The sequence below is a fragment of the Vollenhovia emeryi genome, unplaced genomic scaffold (genome assembly GCF_000949405.1).
Source record: "Vollenhovia emeryi isolate VEMERY1.0 unplaced genomic scaffold, V.emery_V1.0 DF939129.1, whole genome shotgun sequence".
In the NCBI taxonomy this organism is placed as follows: Eukaryota; Metazoa; Arthropoda; class Insecta; order Hymenoptera; family Formicidae; genus Vollenhovia; species Vollenhovia emeryi.
Genome location: NW_011967237.1, coordinates 587232 through 609589, shown reverse-complemented (window position 1 = coordinate 609589; position 22358 = coordinate 587232). Strand labels below are relative to the sequence as shown.

At 42.0% G+C, this 22358-nt stretch overlaps 1 protein-coding gene across 3 annotated transcripts in view; it reads right to left on the bottom strand.

The window, feature by feature from the left end:
• Positions 1-22358, bottom strand: part of LOC105568384 (probable serine/threonine-protein kinase yakA) — a 65886-nt gene that overhangs the window by 34246 nt on the left and 9282 nt on the right. The window contains exon 1 of one of the 3 annotated variants that reach the window (XM_012024022.1): positions 2175-2693. The exons of 1 other annotated variant lie outside the window; for it this stretch is intronic. The gene's annotated coding sequence lies outside the window, so the exon portion shown is untranslated. Of the gene's footprint in view, positions 1-2174; positions 2694-22358 lie in introns of those variants that run through there. One more of the 3 variants, XM_012024021.1, reaches the window with a different exon arrangement.

Here is a 22358-nt window from a genome sequence, read left to right as displayed (position 1 = left end):
AACAAAATGAAGTTTTCGCGTACAAAGAACAGACAATTTTCGTATCGTGTAAAATCGCCCGGCGCGATTTCTCCGCAGAGGCGGTGCGCGCTCCGCAGGGAGACTAACTTGTCTCGTCTCTATTTCCTAGCTCATCAAAGTTGTACATATCGCGATTCAAGGTGCACTCCTCGGACGGACGAACTCCGGAAATATAATCTCCGAATGCGGCTGTGCGTTTCAGTTTCGTTTCCGCGAACGTCAGTTTGACTTCCAATTCCGGCGTAGTGCGCGAACGCGGATACAATTTAGAGCTTAATTCAATGACAGAGTTTCGGAAGCTCCGAAAATTCCCAGTTCTCCAGTCATTCGAGTTTCCTTCCTTTCTACGGACAAATTTTAACGCACCAACTACTAATGAGTTACTCGAGTTCAATTCATCCTTGCACCTATCGGATTATAACGTTTACAAAATGAAAAACCCGCGCGTTTCCCTCTCCGATAATATAAGAGGAAATAAATTGGGGTGCTCGCGTAACAAGTTCAAGTCAAGTAAGCTCGACCATAAGCAAAAACTATAGGCGATTTTTCTCCCATATTTATACATTTATATTCAATACATATTCCATGTTTTAAGAGTTTCTCCTTTTAATATAAATAAGCTCGATTTTCAATAAGCACGTTTATGCGACCACGGTGCTTCAACTCTTTTAATCACCAGGACAAATTTAATTCTACCTAAAGAATACCGTTCAAAGGAGCGATCCCTTAACTGCTTCGAGTAACGTATTAACGCGGACGATCCGCAATAGGTACTCGTGCATATAATGATAAGTACCATTACACGACGTAGCGGGTAGGCGAAGATACGCTCTCCGAGAATCGTAACTCTATCGAACTTGGTAAAGTTATTTCGATGATACAATTCCGAGTTCTGCATCAAGCTTGCGAGAGCTGTCTACCGCACGGTAACGTGATTTGAAGTAGTGTAATCCCGTGCTGAGCATCTACGTGTGGAAACGAATGGGACAGTAATTTACGTCTACACGTATATACATGCAGAATGTGATTCGATGCATAATTCATGTAAACAACTCTTGCAATTGAAAGGTTTTCCGTAACAGTCGTTCAATTCGCGTGTTAAAAACTTTCGGAAATTAATCTTAGAACTGAGCGAATTGAATTTAGACTAAAAGAAAAATATACCCCTCGTCAAAAATCACACCCTCAGAAAGGATTTCTGTTACCGAGACAAAAAATATTCTTGATACATTTATACTTTATCAAAATAAAATTAATAATTCTTATTCTCCTCTAGCGAATTAAAAAAGATTGGCTCATTATATTGAGACAAGACTAACTTAAATAGATGTAAGTTTAGATATTCTTGCGTTTAGAATAAATTTTCCCTCCATCATTTTATTCTAGAGTTTAGAAATTTTCATTTAAGATTAAAGTATTCCTTTCTCTATTATAAATATGATTAGCGCTATATCAATATATTTTATGATACATTGAAGTGTAACAGCATTGGATCCGGACATTTTTTTGTGAGTGTAGGTTCATCCACGTTACATTTACGTTTAATTTTCTCAAGTCTACAGAATCCAACGTTGCATTAATATTTTTACTTGCGAACACTTGTGTCTATTTGTTTTTAATTTTTAAGTCTTTACCGCAGGAAATTAAATATAATTCGGAAAATAATGTTGCGTCTCGAGACAACTTTTCGAGGCAATATCTCAAAAAAATAACTAAGTTACCCCCCTAGGCTAGCTGCGAAAATACAAGTAGCAGTAGCTTCAAAGCTTTTCCAAGTTCGTTTCACATAGAAACGAAGAGCAAAGTGGTCAAATGACGTTAAGAAAATTGAATTATCTCATAATCGAGCGCTAGACGCTGTATTAAATACGATATTGTAAATATACTCTTTTATTCCCCGAAATACAAACCGGAGTGAAAAGGCGAGTTAAACGAGTGCAGGCAGACAAATTCAAAAGTTTCCGCGGATTTTTCCTTCTCGGAGTTCGGCTTCTTAATTTCTGGGCGCCGGAAACACAATCTTACAGTTAGATCATTCAAAGTAAATGGCATCTCAGCAAGGAGACCCGGGAAGTAAATTACAACGAGCTTTGCCTATTTTATCTCTACTGCAATTTCCCCGTTGCAATTGATAAGAGTGCATCGTTACTCACTTAGTAATGCGCTCATACGAAGCTCCGCGCGGAGTCGATGTGACAACTTGAAATTTTTTAAGTTAACTTCATACCGAAAAGTGACGGGCGACGTAAAGTCGCAAAAACGATCTCGCCCGGGCACGCCGGGAAATCAGTCGATGCCCGCGGACCGATGGATCGCGGTATAACGTTCCATTGATACGAAGATTTTTATCGACAGCACGGCCGACGCGTGGAAACGCGAGCGGTGCGTGGAGCGTTGCGTCCCCGACAAAACACGCCAACTCGCGACACCTCCGGCACGGCGGCCTATTATCGACCGCGGGACAAAAAAATGCGCGAGATTCCCTCGCTATCGCGGATGAAGAGATAAAATTTAATCCGCTTGTCGGGAGGAGAAAGGAGAAATGAAGAAACGTCGGAGAGACGCGCGATCGAATTAGCCTGCCGCCCTGGCGTTCTCGCCCTCGCGGAGCATCGCGCCCGACGCCAAGCGCAATTGCTGTCAACGCGAAACTTGTCAACTTTGCGGAACAAAGCGGCGGCGGCGAGAGAGAAAGAGAGGAGACGCGCGGCGCGGACACACAGTGCGACGCTCGTCGACGAACTGCGTGGCCGAGGTGGCCGCGCCGCGTCGCGCCGCGGCGCGTATCGCGCAGCGCGCAACCACCCCCGCTGTCTCGCGGCCGGCCTCAAACCCCCGCTGTTGCTGCAGCGCGCGCGGTGCGGACCGAGGGCGCATTTTAGCGGAATTACCCCCCTTTTTTTTTATAATTCATACCGAATCGCCTTTGAACGCGAGACGAGCGAATAATAGAGTTACCAATCCGTTCCTTCGTAGACCCACGAGCATTCTCGGGCATCGATTCTCCCTTTTCGCGCACGTCGCCGCCCACTTATTCCTCATTATCGTCATTATCGCGGTCGCCGTTATCGCCACGATTACCATATTTATCCCCGATCGTACCGCTGCTACAATATTTATTATCGTCCCCCTCCCCTCGTCCCCGTTTTTTCACTTCTCCACTTTCCTTAAATATCTCAAGTTCCTCAAGTAGATGCCGTACCTCCTGAGAGAGATAACTTCTTTTCTCTCTTGTGAGAAAAGATTCAAGCACTTGATATTGCCAAGTTCGAACTTATATAAAGGGGAGGGGGAGGAGAAAAAAGTTTTAAACGTCTCGCGTATTATCTTTTTTCTTCGCGGAATTCCGGATTATACGGGAAAATTACGAGATCGCGGATCCAGATATTCATCGTTTAAAATGCAAAATGTGAAAAACATTTTCGCGATCACGACTTCCATGAATTCAATGAAGATATTTTCATGCTTCATTTCGCTGCTCCTAATAGAGCTACACGGTTGCTAATATAAATGTTCGATACACGCAAACAATAATCCGATTTATATCATTCTTATTACAAATACCGTTTACATATCCCCCCCTCTTCTCAGGCACGGAAATGAGAATCGCGTCGTATAAAGCAAAATCAACACACATTCACAGGTCGTAAAAATGCGACGGGCTTCTCTCCCCGCGAGCTTTAATGGGTAAAAGTTGTAAAGCGCATTTGTGCAAGAGACAAGTTCGCGACGAAAAAGATGACAACGGGGTAATTCAAACAAGGTTTATAATTAGGCAAAGGGGTAAGCTGCTTTAAAATGGTATAATCTGAATATATCGGACAATTTCCTCGTGAGGAGAGAACGCCGCTAGCAGGTGTTCCCTCGTTTTCGCGCACACCGTTAATTGCATATACCTTTGTTGTTATCTAATCGCGCGTGCGACACGAATGTTTTTACTCCTGTGAAAGACGGTAGCTTAATATACACGCGCGCGCGAGGCATACGCGCGTTTTGCCCGAATAAGTGATGCGGATTAATTATCCAGCGCGACGCGATTTACCTCTCCCTCCAAGTGGTGTACGGCTAGATGCACAATGTCAACTTTTCATTGTACTCTGGGCTCATTAAACATCAATAATTAATGTTATTTGTCATAAATATTAATTAATAATATACAGCACGGCTAATAATTAATATTGTACCGAGAGCAATTCATTATTGCGCAACACGACAATGTTCACCTAATATTCATGCGTACCGCTTTGAATACTAACTTTTATGTCGATGCTGCACAGAAATTTCAGAACAAGATACTCGACGTAGAACAATGTGTGTTCGTTGTAAAAGCGAAACAGCCTGTAATAATAATTAAACGTGTTCAAGAAACGTGAATAATTTCATACTTGTCACTCTCCACAATTCGCGATAAAAAGGTTTCCGCCTCAGAAATTTTTTTTTTGTTTAATTTGAAAGTCGAACTAGGATTACTAGAAATGTCAACGTTACTTTACACTTTGAAATTAAGAACAATGCGCGCGGTAAAACGCGGAATAATATAGCGCGGCTAGCGAGATAAGCCGGTTATTTCATGGCAAAATTTTTAACTGGGTGCAATTCAGACATTGATCCGAAAAGAAGGTCGCGCGGCTAAAAGCACGCTCGCATTTGCTCGCAGAGCCCGTTAATTATGCGCTCTTTCCTTTCCCGCGGCAATTGGAGAGCTACCGCGGCGAGTCTCGCGGATGACGGAAAGTTCAGACGGAGAGTCGGGATGGTAGCGCGGGGACAGAGACCAAGAACTTCCGAGTTCTCTCCAATTACGTCGGTTCCGATCGGGGACGAACTTAGTAAACGCCGGAGTCCAAGTGTGAAAAATCGATGATTGCGAAACGCATTAAATCTAACTTATCGGATGCGCGACAGTGTCGCGATTTTTTCCCGCGAATTATCGCAATAAGCCAGGGACCGACGCAGAATGTACTTACGCGAGATAAGTAATTATCATAAGTAGCGCGGCAAACAAGTACGAAAATAAAAGTAAATGAAATATTTCAACGGAGTTAATTCTTAAGATGATGAATTTTTAATGAGCGAGTGTAATTTTCATATGTAGAATAATGTTCTTATGAATAAATATTTTCCTAATAAAATTCTTCCGTCGTGAATAAATGCGTTTCTCGCGGCTCCCATCGAAAAATCTACCTACTGCATTTATCTCCGATGCATTCGTTCTATCTTTTTATATGTTTTGACGATATTCCGCTAGTTTTAATCTACGAAAAATAAATATCGCGATATCAATCGCATAGTAATCCTTTTACTCGCGGATTAATATCTTAATGCACCGCGCCTTTTCCGCCTGCGGCCTAAGCAGTATTTTAACACGTAATCTAAATTCGCAAACTTACACAGTTATAGAAATGCGATTCCGTCAAACAATTTCCGAATTGTTTTTAAACATGTAAATACGTAAGACATTACCTATATAATATAATAGCATTGCACCCATAGAAAACATTTTCGGGTGCAATGCTATTACACTTCAATGTGTCATAAACATATGTGTCACAAACGTACAGAAAGGAATACTTTAATCTTAAATGAAAAATTCTAAAATCTAAAATAAAATGATTATATGTATCGTCTTTTGTCGAATATCGTGGTGCCAACTTCGTGCGTTGTAAAATGGAGGGACAATTTATTCCAAACGCAAGAATATATAAAGTTACTTTTATGTAAGTCACTCTTAGTCTCAATATAGTAAGTCAATCTTTTTTAATTCGATAGGGGAGAATAAGAATTACTGCTTTTATTTTGACACTGTCTTATTTTTATACTAAATGGGATTGTGAGAAATATGAATGCGTCAAGAATATTTTTTGCCTCGGTAACAGAAATCCTTTCTGAGGGTGTAAAGTCGAAAGAAGAAATAGTATAACGGATACGTAGTACAGCGAAAACTCGCATAACATGCCTCTTTTGTGATATACAATAATCCAATAAAAAATAAAATAGCCACGAAAAAAAAACTAGTATCTTCCTCTTCACTCGAGGAAAAGTGCTGCGGTATATATAGCTTGTTTAGAATTTAACACCGCCATTATCCTGCAACAATACCGCTACGAAAATCCCGCCGTTCCACGCGGCTCACTTAGAGTTTTCGTGCCTCGGTCAAATGTACGACCCCAAGGTGCGGTCAATAAATCACAATTACGAGTTAAGCATCGGGCGCATATTAGAGCCAACATTTTCCTGAGAGAAAATCACAATTACGTGTAAAGAGTGAACCCTGTCTCATCAACGTCGAGATGATTTACCGATCCAGTATATCCCTTTTCCGGGGCAGGGCAGGGCAGGGCCAGGCCCCACCGCGCAAAAAGATATACCCTCGCGAGCGAGGATGTACGATCCTGTTTCAAATTTATAATCCGACATTCGCACGCGGCGCGCCTCTCTCCGTGGTAACGAGTACGCTTTTTGCACCTACGCGAAACCGCGAGGACGTAGAATCGAAATATCGTTGCCGGATTACGTTCCGCCTGCGGTTCCCGTATTTCAACCGCGGACCCCGTTCGTTCTATCGGAAAACTCGGCTGCCGCCGAACACGCCGCGCCGCCCGAAAATTGAAAATGCGCCCACAATTGATACGAGAGTCTTATGCGTTATATCGAGAAAGAAAAAAACGTTCATTCGTTGCGATGATTAAAATTTCAGCCTGTACTCCTCCACCCAGGCGCGAATGTTTTATTTATTAGGGTATTACGGTGCTAAAGTACGGGAGTGTGACGATCCGACGTGCATAGTTGATGCTAAACCGGACTTTGTTTACGATTTTGTCTCAAATTGGGCCGTAAAGCTGTGGGTAAAAAATTACGGTAGGAGATTATTACGTTGTTCGCGCAAAATATTTTGCGACTCGCGGATACTCTGCCTTAATAGGGAAAAAAAATGATTTCAATTAAAAAGGAAACAAAGCAAACAAAGCACGTTTAATAATTCTATTATATAACGCGTGTTTTTACACAAAATAGTTGAAACATTTAATAATAGGGATACATTTTCGTTTTCTGAATAATATATCACAAAGCAGAGAGAGAGCTGGTGAAACGTGAAATTGGCCGCTGTCTTTCACACGGACGTGCGTGCGTGTGCGTGCGCAATAATTATACGCGGGGATTTCGCTTTATCGTCGTCGACACAATCCGCGAGTTCCATTAAAAAGACATTACTATTCCCGCGCGCCGCGTCGCGTCACCGGCGAAGCCAATGAGACGGGATTCTTTACCCTGGCCTTACTTAATCAAGATTACTGTGTGTAACTGGCCGCTCGCTCACAGTGGGAGTGTCGACAACGAGCGCTTTTCTGGCCTGACTGTCTCCGTGACACAAAACAGAACCTATCCGACCATATGGGTCTGCGCGGCCACTCGACGCGGAAGGGGATGGGTGAGCGAGCGAGCGAGGGAATTTGCCTCGACTTGGGTCAAGCCTCTTCAAGCGCTCACAAAAATATACACGTATATACGTGTAGTCACGCCGCGACCACTTAATGAAATTGATAATTGCTCCGTGTCAGCTCGGCCGATCGATTTGACGTTGATGTATTTTGACAATCGGCCGTCTTAAACTGGAAAATCAACTTGCAATTAAGACAACAACAACTTACTTCGGTTGGACCCTCGAGCAAACGTCAACAGAGATCCGTTTCAACGCGACGCATTGTTTTTAATAATAAAGCAGACCGATGCCGCTAATGTAATCACGGAACAGCTCACCAAATGACGGCGAGCACCGTGGAACACTATCAGAGGCATTCGCTACCGTGCCGCAATGAACCGCCGACTTATTATTCAGCGTTTATCGAGCAGGTTTGTGGTCGTCATAGAAACGCGACGACGACAACAATGAAACTTACGGCTCGAGTCTGAAGCATTTTCGATTTCAAGCAGAGCAAGGAAGGTATGCCGTCTCATTTCGGGGAAAATTTGAGAGGTGGGGAAGAGGGGGAGGGGGGGACAGGACGTGGAGGATTTTGGCACACAACCGCGGTGCCACGGCGCTGGATATCGAGTGGTATTCACCGCGTGATAACGAACACGACATCAGCGCGCTGTCGCAATTGATGAAGGCACCATTGTTCATTGCGGCATTCGGTGAAGTATATACAGGGTGTTTCGGGCGTACGAGCCACCGGTCGTCCGACAATTCTTTAACCTTTAGAGGGCCGGACTGGCCGCTACAGCGGCCAGGAGCAAACTTGAAAACTTTGCGAAACGTGTAGATTACATATGTGCGTAAACTCACTGTTTAAAAAATTACAAATTTCAATGGAAAAATGCCGGCCCTCTGCAGGTTAAATAATGTAACAGGTAAATCGGCAGACGGGTGGAGGGCCGATGAGAGGTTAAATAATTGTAGAATTTCCGGAGCTACGCAATTCCAAATTACGTAGAGAAATCGTCGAAAGAAACGTTCGTCTTTTCCGAGCACTCTGTACACCCGAAGCAATATGCGGCACGCAGGTAGGAGACGCGTTATTTGAAAAGCGGTAGATTGTTTTACAACCCAGTTAGCTTAACGACACCGTTACTTGCGAATTTTCGGCGCGTTATTACGAGGAGGGGCAGCGTTTCAACCAAGTTCAATAACGACTGGCCATAATCGATGCCGAAATTCAGCCGAAGCGAAAGAGAGAACCCGCCGCAGTCGCTAAAGTTACATTAATTACTAAAGTTTCGATCGTAAGCCGATCATAAAGAACAATACATCGTGCAAGAATATTCGTTATTATCACCGAGCGACAACTAGGGGACAGTCTCCTTTGATAAATCATGGGCATCCTGTGTCCCGTGCCGTAAAAGAGAATTAGGCATAAAACTTTACTAGCGACTAACAAAGAGAAGTGGGCTTCGAGAGCAAAACGATTAGTTGTGTGTGGGTTAACGTTATGTAACATATAATTAATAATAAAAAGAATTGTTGGACGACTTTAGGCTGGCAGACGGATTATTTATTTAAATACGACGTTCCGACCGGGTTGTCGTCCTTCTCAAGGAATTCAACAATAATATTACGTCATTGATATTAAACTAAATAACACTGGAGTTTGACATCTCTGGGCGGAGAACTATGTTAGAAGGCACATCCATCCGATGTAACGGCCACAATAGCACTGATATAATTAATAATTTATACAAGTTATAAACTATTCATAAGTACCAACTACTCGCGTTCGACTCCCGGAGATATCATCACTTTTCCCGGTCATTCGTTAATTTCAATATCGAAAGTTTAATGGATCGATCATTTGTAAAACTTTACATAAAATCGGACAGTAATTAATATTTTTATAATTAACTGATTAAATGCAAGTATCAATCGAATAATCGATATTGAAATTAATTATTAATTGCAGAATATTCATCATGAGTATTCGGTTATATTAAAAAGATCGCGAAAGAATTATCGCCCGGCCTGTGCGAAACGAGTGTTTCAATCACATCCAAATTGCATTTTAATATAACTTGCACGCAACTTTCGGCGGAACTCCCGACCTAGAAAAAAAGTTGGGCTCAAGCTGATTAGTAACGATCCGCGAACTCGGCTGAGCAAAATTCTGTTGTCTGAAATTATTGCCTGCAATTTTATTATCGGGAGATCTAATTAAAGTGAATTCCGAACTTTTGCGCCTTGTGATCGCGCGTCTCCCCGCGCGATCGATATAGGTATGTACATCGCCCGTGGCCCCGTTCGTTACTCCATTATGTCATCGCGGGCGTATTAGCGTCAACCATTTTCCCCGAGTGAGAGACGAACAAAATCTGGAAGCCCCCTTCCCTTCGAACGGACGCGTCCTGGATCGGAAAGAAACCCGCGAGACGCGTAAAAGTTGTATCGCGGATGTAATAAATCGCAAATGCGAATGCGAAAAGGTGTCGCGATTGATTCGTCGAATCCGCCTCGCCTAAAATAAAATCATCTCGCCTGGAACGACCACTTGTGTCCGGCCGCGCGAGTTGCGTACCGAAACCGGAATAAATCTGAAACTTGGGCAGATTGCCACTTCGCGAAGCGAAACGGAAATCTGATAGACACAAGCATCGCCACCGCGTTGCGTATCCGCCATGTAACGCGATCCTCTGGCGAGCGGAATACCGCAGACTCTGGTACCGCGTTCTTGCAACAATCCGACTCGGCGCGGAGAGAGATTCAGTCGCGCAAATAAACGCGCCCACGACCATTAATCGACTGCGGATTAAAACGATCGTATTTCTATCGTACAGAGCTCGCGATTCTAGAGGCACGTACTCCTTTATATTCGCTTTAAAGAGCATCGAATTCAACAAAGTTACATTTAGACGCAAGAGTCTAAGGCCGGTACTCATCTAGTTTTTACTTGAGCATCTTAAGTAATGTCTGAAGATGCCAACGCGGCTCTGTGATTGGTTTATGACACATTGAGACTGTACATAAGACGATTTCTAGCTTATCATTTGCGTATAGCTTCTTTCTGTTTTCGATCACCCTCTCCGATCGTTATTTTGTCGATTCGGTAAAAGAGCTAAAAACTAGCGAGATACTTTTACGTCAAAATTTGGTATTTAGATATCGACAAGATGTCTAAAAACAGGGCCACGGTGTTAAACAGCGTTACTAGACGATTTTATTTCTGAACGGGATCCTCTTGCTGTACTTTTTAATGAGCCTTATAATCGCGCGATGACCGAGAATTCGCCCGGCGAATCGAGCAGATGCCGATAAACGTGATGAAAACGAGGTCTAGCTAAAGTAAGATCGAATAAAAGTTGAAACGTCATAGGGTGGGAAAGGGAGCATCGAGAGTACCCGCAGCCAACGAAACTTCTCTAAGAGCCGAGGAAAGCAGCATCGATTCGTCGAAAGCTTTCGATGGATATGCTAACGAGCCAACGGAGGAGCACAACTTTAGCGAGTTTCGTTCTCACCGGGCTTTGGATCATCGGAAAAGAATGGAGTTCGCGGAGGAATTCGCAATTACTTCGCGGAAATGTTTGCCGTGAGCCAAGAAGTGGCCGAATGTAGTCATGTAGGATGAGATAATATCTCATTCGACGTCGTGTATTGAGAGCAAATCTTATCCGGACGTACTAAGCTGGTGCTACTTGGAGATAAAAAAGGGAATTCGTAACTTGGCGACTCGTAATTACAGTCGTCGGGTCTCGGTATCAAAAAGTATATTGAATAAGACAGAAGAAGGTTTCGTCTTAAGAGATAGACGGAGTTCAATAGTTATATTGTAATTAAATAATTGTGAGAAACGGAACGATTGTTTTCGCGATTGTCTGCGTGAATTAAAGTTCCTATAAACGAGAATAGTTAGAATATTAAAAAATTACAATGAAACCGGTTTGTTTATTAAAATAATTAGTAAAATTAATAATTGTTAGTATTCTTTAGTTAAAAAATTAATTGAATGTGCTATCTGATAGCGAATATTTCCTGTATTTTATCTTGTTAAATGCGTACCGAAAAAATGTGTAAATATTGCTTTGTTATACAAACTTATAAAATATTTAATCTTGGAAGCACATAAAGATTAAACGCAAACTTATTTTATTAAAAAATATTTTTTTAATGGGAGAAAGAGGAAAACAAAATAACACGATTAAATTAATAATTGTTTCCGACTGTGCTACATAGTTACCGTATTTTTATTTTTTTATATTTATAAATTTAATTTAATAATATATACATCTATATTTATATAGAGAGTACAAAAATATCTTGTTCGAATCGTTATCATGCACGAGAGATAGGAATACCATGAAGAAATTTTAATAAAAATATTATATTCTGGAAACATTCTATTTGCCATAATTTCGATTTGTTTCTGTCTCTCTTTCTATATTTTTTGCCGTTAATTCTAAATTAAGTCTAAATGCGAAATCCGAGTCCATTATAGTCCACTTCGTAAAATGTCGAGGTAAAATTAATCAAAGAAAATTACGAAATATATTAGAACTTCGTGGTATTCTCAATAGCGTTTTCTCAAATTCTTGTGCTCAGCAATTTCTATTTAATGAAACGTTTGCCGAATTGACGCGCGGAATTATAAATGATTAATCCGGTAACAGACGAAACAACACATCATTTACTTACCCCGTGATTGCCCCGTCGTCGTTACCCGACGCTTTCCAGATCTCCTCCGATTCGTAGCACCCACAACACAACACTGGCGAAAGCACAGTCGACGTAGTCACACACAAACGCACATACGACCAGGATAATCGCGCGACACTTTGCACGACAGTGTTAATTGCAACACGCACTTTACACCGCGGCGGAATCTCGTCGAAACGCGATCGCGAATAATGATCGGCTTTGATTCGCTCGACACCCGCGAATCTTACGAATTAAACGACGCATGGGATTAATAGACTCGAGCTGACGACTAATTGCGAACCGATAAGATACAATTAAAATTCAGTATGTACGTACGCGATATATATATTTTTTTTTTTCGTATACACGAATGCAATGGTACGCACGTGTCGATAAACGATCTGTACGAGCAATCGTGGTCCTTCATTACTCGAATTATATTTGATACAACGACTCGCGTATTAATCCGCGGCTCTCCATTCGCGAGCGAGCAAATTACGTTTATTTAAATTAGCGAAAAAATCGGAGCTCGATACATTCCCGCAGAACAAAAAGCAACGTTATCACCGTCCGCGAGTCGCGATGAAAACCGATGCCTGGCGGGGGATTCTTATTGCTTCTCATGCGAGACGAATGTATCGCACGAGTTACTTTTGCCTCGTTAAAAACAGTCGCTAAATTAGCAGCTGCCCGATCGCAGGGGGTTAATTACACGCGCCGATAGAGAGGCTAATTGTCCCGTAGGAAGTAATCGCGTCTTCTTGTCCCCGATGCGATCACGTTTCGACGGATAGGTAATACGGCGGAGAGCGGCACGCGCTTGCTACCTGCTCGCTCGAGTCTCACCTTCGGAATGATAATACAGCGCGCGGCGGCGCGGCGACCTCGCGTACGCGCCGCTACCAAAACAAACATCAAGGTCGGAGTCTAACTGCCGCGAAATATCTTAGGTGTTTTTACCAAATAATTATTCGATTATTCTGTTCTTGGTACGTGGAATCATTTCGACGATGAGCCACTGTGCGAAACATTTCGCGTTTCGTCGCCCGAGATAGCGATAAATTCCGTTCGATCGAGCGAATTTTGGAAAGGAAATATCGTTATTTAAATGCGAGCTAACGAGAGAATTGGCTACGATCCACTTGATACGCGAATATATTTTATTTAATATCCCCCGATACGCGCGCGTATCGAGTTTGAGGAAGATTAATTTCAAGCAAACACGTATCCGCTACTTTACGAAATCAATGTGCAATATGAGACAATTATCACGTGCGAATTTGTAACATTAGATATTCTTACGGCGTTAAATCCAAATTGAAATTGGAAAATTAACGCGCGGTGAAAAATTTATCAATTATTCGAGTTTCCAATAAAATACGCTATCTGTTGCCGTAGTGTTGTCGCAATGAATCATCATAATGGAAAAAAAAATGGACAAATATTTTTCATTGCGTTTCAACGTGTGTTATTGTACAGGAATTCTACGTGTAATAATATTGCAATGTTGAGTAAAAAATAATGTATAATATTGTAATTATACCTTTTGAGACGCGATGTATAATATGTAATCGCCGACTAGAAGCGAGCACTTTACGAGAAAGTTGTACAAAGCATTAATTTTCTAAATCAGCTATTTTTTCACGTGTAACGACCTAGTACCGTAGTACACTCCTTCAATATCTCTTAGCGCCGCTGAGTGTTCTCGCTTTCTCTTTTCCGCGCCTGCCTCTTACATCTATTCTCTCCGCGTTCTGCCCCTGTTCTGGTCTCGACTAAGGCTTCCAAGGCTTTGAGCAGGGTCAGGGTTGAACGTACATGTCTGGAATAAATTTCGATTCCAACGTGGGAAAGCCCCCCCTTCTTTGCGATGCACTTATTTCCGAAATGGCTCGTTGAATTCATTGCGACTTAAATGGACTCTCAAATGGAATTGGAGAGCTCGCCGAGAATCTCGAAGGAAGAATAAAGATCGCACAACGGCCAAATGCTAAATATAATATTCGAAATTGCAACAAAATAGCATTTTCAATTCCACGGCTGTGCCGTTTCGAGTAAATTAAAAGTGTGTGATTAATAAATGCGTTAAATTAACAAACGGTACTCCCGGAATTAAAATATACTCGAAATGTGCATTGCGTAGCGAAAAAAGCTATTTCAATATGATCTCCGTAACGAAATTTGTTGCAAAATATAAATACTCAGAATAGCAGTTTTTATACTTGTCTCGTGTTTCTCGCTCTTCAATTTTATGCGATTAATCCCCCTGTGCAAAGTAAAAAACACGCGGTATCGAAAATGTTGCGTATCGCCAGCGATTAAACATCATAGAAAAATATCAATAAAATTATTAAAATATCAGACAAAAGCATTTGTTTTTGACAAATAAAAAAAATTTTTACTACTACAACGCTCCCAGCATTTTATAAACTTTATTTAATGTTTGCACGCCGGTCAGTATTTTTATTTGACTCTTTTTTTTCTCCATACCGTAATTTTTCGTAGCTAGTGAAATGTACTTTTCCTTTCGCGCAATTTCGATACTTGTGTTTCTCGTTAGCAGGCCAATATTCTTTCTCGATTATAGAGAGAGATTCGATTTCACTTCGCGCTTCTAGTGCCTCAACTCTGGGAACCGTCAGTTCGTTTCTCTCTCTCTCTCTCTCTTGCGATCGAAGATACTGTATCTCACCGACTAGCTTTTGTTAAAATTGGCACTATTCTGTCAGAACGGGATTCACGAGGAATTTCACTTTTATGCGGCCCACGTGCACGCATCGCGCGGCCAAAAGCACGCCTACATATGCATCTACAACCGAGCTTATCACTTTCCGTATTTCGCAAATTGTTATTTCTGCGAGTGCACGATGAAAGGGCCGCGGATCAACTGCCATTCGCAAATAGAAGTAGCTTATTTATGGCAAATAAGCAAACAACAACAAATAACAGGAGCGGAAGTTGCACATATAAGCCGCGTATGTACAAGGGTCAAACGCTTTGATTAAAGCGAACGCACCGAGTCCAAATACAGTGTCCTAAATGGCAACGCGGATATACAGCGATGGCAGTTGAAGCGTACATCTACATCTCTCTTTCAAAGATGGCCGAAATAAATATTGCGGCTGACAAGTGGTCAGCAAATATTTTTAAGATATTCACAAGTGTGGACAGTTCGCGTTTGAAAATGGAATACGATGTCCGAGTAAAGTACGATAAATATAAATGAATATTTTAATTAAAACAGTAACTAGAGTGCTGATCCCATCATCACGTTGCGCGCCGCAAATGGATGGACGTGAATGAAAGGAGCTTTTGTCTTTTTTCGACTTCCCTTTCCCCTCCCATCTTTTTGCCCACAAAGCCTCGATTGTATTCGCACAAATCGAGTGAGCGTACACGCCGGTTTTACTTTGATAAAATTACCACGGCAAAAATTACCGTGACTCTTCATTTGCAGCCCTTCAGCTTTATTTATTAAGAGAATACTATAAACGACGCATACGCGAATCGCTTTTTTTTTATCGCTCAACATAAATATTCAAAAGTTCAATACTTTCTTTGGACCTTTCACAAATGCAGTTTCAATATAGTTACCGCGCAATTTATTGTTAAAGCTTTAAAAACCGCGGGGAAAAATATAATATCCAATTTAAAATCCCGAATATTTTGTTGTTCATCAAATAATAGCGCGCACTACTCTATATGGATCGCGGTTTTTGTTCTCGCGACACATAAATCACAGAGCCACGAGAATCGTACGTGTTGGGGATCGCTGCGAGATTTTACATTGTTAATTAAGTCCGGCGCCTACACGGTTACGCGGCGACCTGTGATTTATGTGTTGCACGCTCAAATATATCGGAATCTCCGCACATTTGGAAAGCTCGGGGCGTATGGCAGAGATGTAGAAACATGGACGTAGATATTTTACCGGCAAAGGGAGAGCGAACGAGACGTAATAGACTGGTCTTCTTCCATACGTATACGAACAGCAAAGAATTCCGTAAAAAGAACTCATATATCATGATTTAGCTTCAAGTTTAACCAAGCTGTTAGATTAGCAAGTCGACAAAGTAGAACGAGTGCAACCTGGTATAATATCGTTTCTCGATCGATCAAGGATCCACGTGCTAAATCTTTCTAAGATAAAGATCGTGCGACTATGATAATACATTAGCGTAGAAACAACGCAAAGTTGCGCGATAGCAGGAAGCCCGAATTTCGGATGGAGGATATTGTGTCTTAAGCTAGTGCCACACTATGCACCCACAGAAAAAATTTCCGGATCCAATGCTATTACACTTGAACGTATCATAAAATAGGATCGATATAGCCAATCATATTTATTATAGAGAAAGAAATATTTTGATTTTAAATAAAAATTTCTAAACTCTCTAGAATAAAATGATAGTGTGTATCGTCTTTTGTCGAATATCGTGGCGCCAACTTCGTGCATTGTAAGATGGAGGGAAAATTTCTTCTAAACGCAAGAACAACGACAAGTTACTCTTGTGTCAATGTAATAAGTCAATCTTTTTTAATTCGATAAGGAAGAATAAGAATTACTGATTTTATTTTGATAGTCTTACTTTTATACTAAATGGAGTTGTGAGAAATATAAATGCGTCAAGAATATTTTTTGTCTCGGTAACAGAAGTCCTTTCTGAGAGTGTGTGCGATTCGTGAACAGTGTGGAGGAAAAATTCGTCGATTCGCCATTCGCATTGATCCGCTAGCCGAGCGGTTTTTTTTTATAACAGTGGTTTTTTGACTAATATTGAAACTTGGCTAATTGTAGACTTGCGATACAAGCGCTGTAATAACAGGTCAAAGTTAAAAGTTGTCCAAGTTAACACGAACGAAACGACAAATAACAATTTACGAATGATAAACTGCGAATTACGAGTAGTGCGGTAAATAACGAATGTGCAACGAATTTCTGCGAATCACGAATCGCGCATAGTGCGGCGCTATAATGGACGTGGAATTCGCGGGACGACCGGTGAAAATCCGGCCGACTTCTGCGCCGAAACAAGCACGGCGTGCATGTTCGTCGCGTCCCCCGTTTTTCCATGTCAGATTGGCTCGTCGAATTGATTACCGCGCGACACGCGTTAAGGATTTATAGACACGTTTCTTTCCTGCCTCGTACATCTCGTCGGCGATAATTTATTTGGCAATTGCGGGAAATTCTCGCTGGCACCCATGGAATTGCGCCCTTTAGCGCGCTTGATTAATAGCGGTGTTTTGAAAGAAAAAACCACGCTGAATACACCTCGCAAGGAAATTTTGAAAAAGTTCGCATGAAAAATGTAGAATCATCAATTTAAAAACATAATTTTGCGCTGGGAGAAAATTATAAAGGGTACAGGAGATGGGAAATGTCGCGTAATTAATACGTGTCATATTTTCCCATGCATTATTTTGCAAGAAATTTCCGGATTATCGTGTATTCGCCATCGGTTAACTTTAGTTTTACTCTAAATAACTGCGCCTTTTTAGCGGCAACGTCAGAAAGAGACGGAGAATCAATTAAGGTGAGATTAACTGACGTTGGTGAACCGTAAATTTCTTATTTTTCCTCATTTTTTTTCCTTCAGTAATATCCTGCAATTTAATCACGATAAATTGATTGTAAACTCGGTAAAATCTCGAGATCGAATAAGAATAGAAACGACTTTCATTCCAATCCTAATAACAGCCGTAATTAAAAATCGAGGGAAACCATAAAATTCCAATAACTTTAAAGTTCTTAGGCGGGCGATTTTTTGTCGCGCGAAAGATAAGTCTCCCAAGTTTTTCCGGGTTTCCGAAAGAGAGATAATTTTGACTTAATACACGAATTCACTCTTGCATATTCAAGAATCAATTATTCTTGCGCGTTCTGGTTCAGTTTCTCTCGCAAACACTGCAATAGTATGCAACATCACGTCTCGAAACATTTTATACACAAACGAAACATACCTCGCGCAAAACGCATCGTCATTTTCGAACAGTTCACATGCAAAAACATTTTATTTCGGGAAACTAAAGGATTACTGTAATACCGCAGGAGGGGACAGCAAGATATTCGCTTCGGAAGGAAAAGAAGGACAAGAGGCAGAAGCAATAATCCGCCAATTCCCTCCTCTTCCCTCCTTTCCCTCTCGCGTATCAAAATTTTCTGTAATACAGTAAACATTTTCTACGTCTTTGTATGCAATATCGAGTTGAAAATCAGCTGTCGTTTCCCTCTTGTATATCGGCTGGTAATCCGTTTAGAAGCGGGATGATCGAACGGTTATCAGACGCGCGAGAACGCCGCCGCTACCTCCTCCTTCCGACATTACGGACAAATCAATCCTCCGTCGAATGTTCCGCGCCGCTGCCGGCGCGTACGGACCGGAGAGAAACGAGAATGAATATCGACGAGTCCGCGTGCTACGGAAATTGCATGGTAAAAAAGGAAGCGGACGGACGAGCGAGCGAACGAACGAACGAACGACGCGACGGCGATGAGGCGTGTGCATCCGCGAAGACTATCCGCGAGCAATGACGAGGAGATGAAATTTCTCGCGAGTTATTCGGACGTGAGGGATATATGGCGCTACGATAGGCGCATGAATTCCATTTTCCGCCTTGCGACCTTTTAGCTTATGTATTTCCACGTACATGTATATATGTATAAACTATACATGCATGCACGTAGCACGCGGGAGTAGCAAGCGGCCCAAGGTAAGGGTGGAGCGCGATATACCGCGACATTTTTATCTACGCTGTACGCTCCGCGTTTTCACATGTCCGCATCGATCAAACGGCTTGGATGCATTGCACATTTCGAAATTACACGAAGACGTACGTACGGCGTGAGCGGGAGCTGACAAATTTTCATGTGTAAATTAAGAGAAATTAGAGCACGCGGCTAATTTGTCCCATTGAATACTTTAATTAAACAAACGCCTGCGTTGCGGCCGCGCGGGAGTAAAATTACGCAGGAGGATATAGCGTGAGCTCCAGTGTCCGGTACGAGTGTACCCGCCGCGTATATAAGAATCCGCTACCAATTAAAAAAAATATGTATAATAATGTGAAATTACAGAGAGATATTGCGACGTTTTCTCGTCTGCGTTGTTACAGCGCACATTTACACATGTCCGCGTTAATTAAACGAATGAACGTCCGGAAATAATATGAAAGAATATACCGACCTCTCGACTAATGCAAATCTTTTCGCAAAAAAAAAAAAAAATCTTTGTTATATCTGGTACGAAAAGATTGCAGAATTTGTATAAAGATCAACGGCATCGTGGGAGATTCCGGCCGCGCTCCAAAAGCAAGTTGTCGCGTAAATCACGAAATGAATGTACAACAATTACGGATTTCCGACGTTAAAACAATGTGATTATGTGATGTGCTAGACAGTGTCTCGTCTGTTATGCGTCGCGCATTTGCATATGTCCGCATTAATTAGAGCGCCGAATATTCCGCGGAAATAATGCAGCAGAACAAACAAGACTTCGATTAGCGGAAATTTTTCCGGTAAAACGCGCGAAACAATGACGCTCGCGAAAATTTTACAGACAGGGAACAATGCCTATTTTAAATATTTACCCAGCGGGATTTTTAACGCGCGAGAAAGCGCGCTCTGGCATCGTAAGGGTTAATCAAGAGATGCACTTGACGCACCTATGTGCGTGCGTGCGTGTGTGTGTGTGTGAAAAGACGGCTTGTGAGTTAAAAAAAGACGTTACGGTGTGAAATCCGATGGCATTTTTTGCTAGTCGTAAATTGCGCATTTGCATACGTCTGCATTAATTACACAGCTGAATGCGCACGCGGGAAATTATGAGAGGAATAAACCTGTTCGCCAATTCACACGAAGGGACAGTTTTCGGTGCAAACTTGCAAAAGGGAGTTTTCGAAATGTTTTTCAAAAATCCACGCGGTAATCCCCATTTTATTAAATCAAGACTTGTCGGCCGTAAAATAAAAAAAACGCAAACGTGTGCAGGCGAGATATTATGCAAATCGAAAAATGTGTGCACACTTAATGGAATTAATTTTTTGTTCCGTCCTTTTTTGCGCTAGATTTTAAATCTTTTCCGAGATTGGGAGTTTATTTCTGTAAACCGTGCAAAGCCCCCCCTCCCTCGATATTTTCTCTCTTTAGTTATATCTCTAAATATCTCTGTGTCTTCCTCGATTATTTTTTTTTATCATCTCTGTCACTGAAACAGTGTTCAATTCACTGAACAGTGCCCAAACAGGAAGGACGTCTGGTCGCTCCAGCACACCCTGTACGTAGGAAGTGGCTATAAACGCATGCGACGCATACAGCCAGGTGCATTAATTCGCTCGGTGCAAACGCACTGCATGCACCGCTCCGTAGCCCCGATTACGTTTACCGGACTCGCGCTCATTCGCGCTGCATCTGCAACGAGCGAATTGCATTCATTGGATTGCGTGTACGTACACACGCGCTGGTGTCCATAGACGCGTAAATCGATGCATCAACGCGACGCCGACACGTCTCGCGAAATAAAAGCTCTCACTGAGCTCTCGCAGTCATTACCGTGTTGAGTGTTATGGATCTGAGTGCTACCTTACGTGATGAATAGGGCTGTCAAGATACTTTGAGTCGAGTAAAGTTCGCCATGTTTCCTCATTGAGAGATATCCGAGGATCAGGAATTATGGAACGGAATAATAGAGTCGCGTGCACACATTGTAGAATACAACACGCCTCCCGCGTCTATACGGGAAATAAACTCGAGAATATGAGCGCTACTCGTCTCCAAGAGTTCTAAAATTATTTTGCGATCGGGCACCGTAGATATTCTTCCTTTGCAATATGACTGTTATCGTCGTTATTATTTTACGCCCGTCTAACAAAACGACACTATTGACCGCCGTGCCGTGAAACTGAAATGAAAAGAGTAACGGGGAGAAAAGTGGGCTTTGAGGCTGAAACGCGATTAGTTGTGCGCGAGTTAATATTGTGTAACATTTAGTTAACAATTTATACAAATTATAAATTGTTTATAAACGTGTTAAATGATTAATTACATAATGTTAGCTCGCGCACAACTAACCGCGTTTGACTGTCAAAGCCCACTTTTCCTCATCGCTCATTAATTTTAATATCAAAAGTCCCTGGTCATTTATTTGAGATGAAAAGGGCAGAGGAATCGCGGCTCTGACTATTGCTGACAACAGTCTTATCAGCTAAAGGCAGCTTCTAACGGACGAGAGGAAATGGATCATTTTGCGACCAGTATAATAAGACTTTACTTGAACAAGTACACAACTCGCGCTGAAAACGGCAAAGAAGGCGCAAGAGTCTCCGGCTTGGCCGAGGAATCCGAGAGAGGATCGCGTCGCTCCTTCCTTCCCGTCCTCGCCTCGCCCGATTTTCCTCTCTCCCGTTGCCGCTCGTTTCCGATCCTCTCCCTCGCGCCGCCGTATCCCTTCGATCCCCCCGTGGGAATATACATCTCCGCTGGAGTTTTATCTCCCGTCGCGGGAAAAGGCGACGGATAGGTATAACCGCAAGCGCCAGGCATTGTGGACATCGTATCTGCCGAATGTCGACGGCACCGGGCGTGACAAGTGATATCGGACGACTCGAAAGATGGGAAAAAAAAGTAGGTAAACGGGAGAGGCAACTAAATCCTACACGTAACAGGTATCGTAAACAAAACGTCAAACTTTGATTGTTTATCGAACGGATCGCTGGTTTCAGCCGGGACCCGTGGAGCGATATGTTTAATTACAAATACTCTCGAAAAATCAATCGGTGGATTATCACTGAAAACAGTGAACAGTCGCCGGTTTTACAATTGTAAAAAAATTAAATAATGGGTTTGTTTTCTGTTCCTGCACTGGTGAACTAGTGCAGTAAGCTAGAATGAGAAAAAATATGCTTGTCTTACTCCAATTTATTGCACTAGTTCACTAGTGTAGGAACACAGAAAACAAGCCTAATGTTAACATCTTTCACATGTCCCAAAAAGACCTCTGTGAAGTTGACACCTCATGTCTCAAAAAGTCTTTTTTTTCAGTTCTGAATGCACCCCGAAGAGTTCTAGAGTTCCTTATCAATTTTAAAAATAGTTCTGGCGAATTAACCTAAAAAAGTTAAATTTGAAACTTGGGGATGCTAACTTCACAAAATGAAATCTCGAAATCAGCGATAACACTAAAAGTATTGGAAATATTTAATTTTGCCATTAGGA